The sequence below is a fragment of the Arachis ipaensis genome, chromosome B09 (genome assembly GCF_000816755.2).
Source record: "Arachis ipaensis cultivar K30076 chromosome B09, Araip1.1, whole genome shotgun sequence".
Lineage (NCBI taxonomy): Eukaryota > Viridiplantae > Streptophyta > Magnoliopsida > Fabales > Fabaceae > Arachis > Arachis ipaensis.
In genome coordinates, this window is record NC_029793.2 from 4089197 (window position 1) to 4096918 (window position 7722).

The window sequence follows — 7722 nt, forward strand, 5'->3', positions numbered from 1 at the left end:
ATCATTATAAAAACAACTAAGAAGTGATGTTGGTGATGCATTTGACCAACTAATTTGCAAATTCTATGCAATGCCATGTTAACTTTGATTTAATGTGTCAAAAGAACTATTTTTATTGATTTTTTTTTTTATTTTAAAAGGGCAATATTTAGAATGTACCAAAAATAGGATTGAGATGGTAGATGAAGATGGTCATCAGAATGGAAACAAGGACTTTAGGTAATCAAACTCACTAACAAAACTACTTTCTTTTACATCCTATCCAATCAAATGCATCAACATTTTTTTATATATATTATTTGTCGTTATACATAAAAAATTAATTTCTTGATCTCAACTCATGTATCCGGTTAGTGATAAAAGGAAAAAAGAATGTTTTCAAAGCTCAATTCATTAATATTTCTTTATTTTGAACACTACTACTAAAGATTGCTTGAAACAACCGAAAGACGATTGCTTAAACTTTGGAAATAAAATAAGAAAAATAGGATATAATCGGTTTTTGTTTTCATTTTAATATTTTATGTTTTTATAGAATTTTATGAAAAAAAAAACTGAAAACGATGAAAATAATTTTTTACCCCTTTTTGTGTTAAACATAGTTTTATTTATTATAATTTAGACTTGCAAGTTTAGTCAGATAAGTAAATGAATGTCATACATGTATGACAATTATAAAGCATAAATTAAACCTATAATTATATCCAATAAAGACTATAAAACTATGAAAATTCAAGAACCTACACAACCACTTCTGTTACTTGATTTTGTCATCACAATTCTTTTTCATATTTTTTTCCTTTTATTTCTTCTGGGTTCTTTGGTTTGGATTTTATCATAGTAGTAAGTTACAGTTTATCTCAAACTATAATTTAAGGGAAAATATTAACTAGTTAAATGAGTTTAGCTGATAGTTAGTAAAAGTCCTCAATAGCAATATTTATGTAAGAGTTAATTAGAAGAGAGAGAGCTATTATAAGCAAGGGTGGAAACTCAGGTGCAGTCGACTACACGTGAAGTTGATAGATGAGAGTCGTCAGATAATTTGACTAATTTGACTAAATTTTCATCTAACGACTCTCAACTATCAACTTCACGTGGAGTTGAATGCACCTGAGTTTTCACCATAAGTAAGGGATTTGTAAGTGAAGTTACTTAGTGAAAAGTATTACCATTTTGTAATAATTTAGAGTAAAGGTTAATTTCTAATAAGGAGTCTAGGTTGGCTCTTCTATTTTTCATTAAATTCTCATCCCTTTTCTCTTCTTCATTCCTTTTTTTTTTTCTTCATGCCATTCTCTCAATGACAAAGAACACAACATTTACACTATATTTAGTTGGAGAGAAAATAAAAAGAAAAAATATAAAAAAATGAATGAAAAATAATTTTTTTTGTATGAATATCAAAGAAAATAGAAAGGAAAGAATATTTTTATGTGAATACTACTAAAAAAAAAATTTTCCATCACAAGCAAAAAAATAAGAGAAATTATATTATCTCCGTCAGCATTTAATTTTTATTTTTTTAAATATATATCTTAACATTATTTTTACTAAAATACCCTCATAATTTAATAAAAATAAAAAATATTTTTATATAAATATATAAAAAAGACTTAAATGTCCTTTTTTTTTGTTAAATAAAAATTATCATTTTAAATTAATTAAATTTTAACATTCAACTAACTTTAATCTTATATTTTAAAATCTTAAATAATTTAAAAAAACAAAACAAAAACACATGAAAAGAAAACAAAAAAAATAAAAAAAGTTGTTCATCTAGCTGCTTCGTGTTCTTCGTCTCCTCCCTCCTCTTCCTTCTCTCTGCTAAAGGAGAAGAAGAAGAAGCCCTCTAACCCTAAACCTTTTTTCTCGAGCTTCAATCAGTACTGTTTCTGTTGGATCCACAGAGACGGCGACGCCGGGGTCTTCTGCTTCCTCTCTTTTGTCAGAGCTGCTCACCATCTCCTCTAGTTGTGCGTGGTTCGAATCTGTTGCAGCTGCGAGAGACGAAGCCCGTCATGTACCACTGCTTACTGCTTGTCTGAAGCTTTTCTCTGCTCTGCTCTGCTCCGCTGCACTGAAGCGCAGCAAGTCCATCACCGTACCAAGAAGATCCCGCTCTCTCCTTGACCCCGCTATCTCTTCTCCATCGCCGTACCAAAAAGTTTTATGCCTGTTAATGAAGAGTAATTTCTCTGATATATTTGTCATCTGTTTCTTTACAGATTTTGCAATAGGCACAGATGATATGTACAGAACTGCAGAAGCAATCAAACTTGCTGGAGCAAAGATAAAGAATGCAAATTCCTTTGATAGTTCACATTCATATAAAATTTTATCAGCCTTTGAAGTTTTAATATAATGATATCTTCTACTGTTGGATAGTACAGTGACATTGTGCAAGCTCTCAGAAGGGGGGATCTTCGACATGCACTCCAAGATCATGGCTCTTGGAGGCTGCTCCACACTTCTACCAGCTACAACAATCTAATCCTCTCCACTAAATTGCCTTGACCCTAATTATTGGAGATATCTGAGACAAAGGGAAATGTTTTGCTAAGATATCAAGTCTCTGGTTCAAGTAGGACAGGTTAACTAGTGAGTAAAGGTAGAAATCCCTTTGAATGTCATTTTAAGATTTATTGTTAATCCTTCAAGCTCTCCAGTCCTAATTAGCCAGGTTGCGATTTTAACCATTAACGCTCTATAGATTTTGTAAATTGTATTCAAGAATAACGAAAGGGAAGATTGGTTCCTGCTCATTTTTGAGAAAGTGCCATTTAAAGTGACATATAAAGATAATTAGATGAAGTTTCACTCTTCATCATACATTATTTTATATTTTTTCAACATTACAGTCTGATTGTATTTCGATCATTTTGCACATATACATTACACATATATTCAAAAGAAAACACTGTCAAATCAAATTTTATAAACCACACTAGTAGTTGAATTTGATTTATATTACGAAAAAAAAGTTAAATTTGAATACGTTTAGTTTCATTTCATATTGGAATTATATATTTTGAGAACATTATACCAAATACGAGGCATATTTAATTTCATTTTAAGTAACTTTAATTATTCTCTGTGAAATGTGAAGAAGGGCAAAAGAAAGAAAATGATAAAGGAGTACTTACCCCCCTATTTTGAGGAAATAACAAATTTAGTGAAAATTTTGAAGAGTAAACAAAATTTCTAAAATGATTTCGTCCCAAATAAGATTCCTCTTAAATTTTAAATAAAAGTCATGCATTTTCACGCTACAAAACCCCTTGTAGGAACCAAGACTTGTGGAGTGTCATCGAATTTAAAATTTCATTTACTAAGACTATAGCGCAAATATAGAATTACATGTAATGTAACCAACTAGTCCAAACACTTTGAAGTTCAATGAAGCAGCAAAAAAGAAAAGAAAAAGAAGCAATTGAATGATGGTAAAAATTGAAGCTTTCACAAACCTCGGCCATTTTCTAAAGCATAGTCATAGGTTCAAATTAACTATGATAGCATCTAATTAACTCTTTTTTCTGTCCATACAGGAAGATTGGGTGTTGTGTAGGGTGTTCTACAAGAATAGAGAAGTTGGTGGCAAACCTAATAGCATGCGAAGCTGCTATGATGACACAGAGAAACTGAAGGAACCGAGACATCACTTCTTGTTTCAGAGTCAATGCAGATTATGACACCACTCCCTTCTATTAATGAATTAATCAATTCAGCAAGCTAGGCTAGTCCACCAACAACTAGAAAACCAGTCCCAATTTGCATTCATTCCACCAACAATCCGAATTTGTAACCAGAGTCAATTGCTCTTCTAAGCACATAAATACTTATTAAAATATGAAAAAAAGTAAGCATCCATGAAACCAAAAAGTTCACCATACTACAGATTTTTGGCAAAACAGAGAAATCCCAATAACAGAGGCATTGATACATTATATTGACAAGAACAAAGAAACAAAATAAAGAGATTGAATCAAATAGAAAAAAAAAGTGATTAAAATTCAGACAAAAAAAAGTTATTAAAATTCAGACAATCATGTGATTAAAATCATGTTCCGTTCGAAGAAATTCCAATTAATAATTGCATGAGCAAGGCTAAAGCATGCTAATATTTAACAAAATCCCAGCCCCAATTTGCTTCCCTGCCACCAATTTGCAATCATGGAGTCAGAAGAGATAGCGGGGTCGAGGAGAGAGCGGGATCTTCTTGGTACGGCGATGGACTTGTTGCGCTTCAGTGCAACGGAGCAGAGCAGAGCAGAGAAAAACTTCAGGCAAGCAGTAAGCAGTGGTACATGACGGGCTTCGTCTCTCGCAGCTGCAACAGATTCGAACCACGCACAACTAGAGGAGATGGTGAGTAGCTCTGACAAAAGAGAGGAAGCAGAAGATCCCGGTGTCGCCGTCTCTGTGGATCCAACAGAAACAGTACTGATTGAAGCTCGAGAAAAAAGGTTTAGGGTTAGAGGGCTTCTTCTTCTTCTCCTTTAGCAGAGAGAAGGAAGAGGAGGGAGGAGACGAAGAACACGAAGCAGCTAGATGAACAACTTTTTTTATTTTTTTTATTTTCTTTTCTATATCCAAACAAAGGTTAATGACTTATTTTTTCCTCCTATCATTATTTCCAGAAATTTTTGTTTATTTTGGAGGCTGGAAGAAAAATTTTTTTGCCAGAATGGTTTCAAGTTTTTCTTTTGGATAAAAAATTTTTCTATTTATTTTTTTTTAGCCAAATAATACATAAATAACTCTACTTTTTTTTATTTTCTTTTCTATATCCAAACAAAGGTTAATGACTTATTTTTTCCTCCTATCATTATTTCCAGAAATTTTTGTTTATTTTGGAGGCTGGAAGAAAAATTTTTTTGCCAGAATGGTTTCAAGTTTTGAAAGTAGTTCTTTTGGACATGGAAACTAGTTGGTTATGGACTTGTTATCCAAACAACTTTCGTTTTTTTTTAGACCTTCCTCTATGTTGGGCCTATTATATGGGCCTTCATCTTTATTCTTTGCTTCATAATAATGGGCCAAAACTTTCTGCTATGAAATGAATGCATCTATACAAATTATATTGAGTGGAATGTGGATGATGAAGTATATACATGGTTGTAGCAAAGGAAAATTATATTTTCAAACCACTTAATTTAGACCAACTTCTGCAATTATATGATCCATTATTATTTAGAACAAGTGCAGATTAAAAAAATGATTTTGTCAAGATGATAATATTATAGCATATATAAAAGAGAAGATTCTTTTGAAACAAAACTACAGCTAATCACTCCATAAAGATACAGTTGCTCAAATTTGTTAATTTTAGAAAGATGAGAAATAACATCAAACAACGACCATTTGACTCTCATAAGTCTACATACGTATTAAAGAAAATTAAGCGCCCTCATTGGAATTTAGAAAACTACTTGCTAATAGTTTATTTTTTATTTTGATTTTTTTATGGTATCTCCCCATTGAATAAGCTAACCTGCTAATGACTAATGAGCTCCGTTAGGTAAACAACGGAAAATTTAAACAACATGAATAATGGGTTGATTTTTTGGTTTACCGAAGATAAAAAAAATTTCATCCAAATCAAGTAACAAAAAATCCATTTACTTTTCCTTTTCGAATTTTAATGATCCGCCACTGTTGCTTCCCCTAAAAACCCCTATCAGTGCCATTGCTCCCCAATCAGCCTTTCACTGGCATTGCTCTATCCTCATCGGATATCATCGTCGTCCCCTAGTTTCTTAGTGTCGCCGTTGCTTCCATAACCAGCCCCCGCACATGTGTTACTCTCTCTCCAGCCGGACATTATCGTCGCCGCTAAGTTCATGGGCGCCATCGCTGCTTCGCCAACCATCTCCCCACCGGCGTCGCTCTCTCCCTCACTAGACACCAAGCTCGTGGGCCGCCGCCGAGCTTCTTAGTGCCGTCGCTGGTCACTGCTTCGAAAGGTTAGTTGATGGCTAGGGTTTAATTGATAACCATCCACATACCTATTAAAATGAACATCCAGCAAATTTCATTGTATCTACTTAAATCCAATCCAAATTAAATGAACATCCACTTTAGAATGAAAACAACCATCCACATACCTAATAAAATGAACATCCACATCCGAAAAAGGGGAAGAAGAAGAAAAGGAGGAGGAGGAGGAAGAGGAGGAGAACCACGACGGCGAATGGAGAACGGCGATGAGACAATGCGAGACAGCCGCAGTGGCACAAGGGGAACGCACTCAATGGCATTACTCATGCAGCAGCAGCCAGCAGCGGCACCGCAACAACTCCACGAGAGGGTGGTGCGATGACGTAGCAACGCCGCCAGGGAAGAGGGGCTTAGCGTGAAAACAGCAAGACAATAACTGCATCAGCGGTACTCCTATACACGTGAATAGGAGAGACGGAGGCAACACGGGGAAGGTGACGGAAACGGGCGGATGCGGCTGCACAACTGCGGGGAGGGAGGTCAGCGGCGTTTTAGAGTTTTTTCACGGTGAGGGATGGCCTTTTGGTCTGTGCCGTAGAATTGTGTTGCTTCCGCCATTGCCCAAGTCACTTTATGAATCATGTTGTCCCGTAAATTAAGAACAAGCAATAATGTGGATAAAATACATTTAAAATGATAATTTAATTTAATTTATTTAAAAATTGAATTTAAAATCTTATAATAATTAATTAATTAAAGATTTAAATTTTAAAATTAATTTTATTTTTCTTTTTTACTCCATTGTTCTCATTGTTTATTATATGCGTTGTTTATTTATTCTTTCTCATGACTAATTTATTATCGATGTAAGCTCTATTTATGAATTTGTAACTAGCTAATAGTTTAAGGTTCAGTTGGATGGAGTAAATAATTTAAATAAGTTTATTAATAGCAGCTTATAAATAAATTATTTTATATTTAGATTTTTAGTTATAGAAATACTTGTTTTAAAGTTATAACATTTAGATAACTCAAAAAATACAATTTTTTTACATAAAAAAATGGATATAAAATAACGATGATAACAAATACTTTTTAATAAAATTCTAATTCACAATAATCTTGATGGCAATGCCAAAAAAAATATTGTGTAGTTAGTGTTTGATATTTTATTGTGTATAATATGGTAGGTAAAAATAAAAAATAAATATAAAATATATGTCTTATTGGTGTTTTTTATTTTTGCTACTCCTACTAGAACTTTTTCTTTCTTTACTGGGGTTGAGAACTTGTTGTAATAACTATAAAAAAAATAACAGGTATATAAAAATAAAATCACATGTGAAAAAAATAGAATGATAGAATGATAAAAAAAATTACACATAGAACATTATGTGAAAATGGTGGTGGAGGACCAATACTTCTAACAGATGGAACATTGCGTGAAAAAAGTGGTAGAAGGTCAGTACTTATAAGTTATAACAGATAGAACATTGCATAAAAATAGTGATGGAAAGTATTTTTAGTAGAAACAGAAAATATTTTTCACCGAACCAAAAATAAAAGTAGTACAATGGTCTCTTTTATTTTGAAGTAAAAAATTTAATAGAAGTAATAAAATAATTTATAGAAAAGGAGAGAAATTATATTTTTTACTTTTTCAAAAGTTTTGAATTAACTTCTCAAAAAATTTAAAATATTTTTAAAAAATGGTACCAAACACTCATGATGTGACTTTTCAAAATTTAAATGTCTAAAAAAAATAATTTTTACTACTTTTCA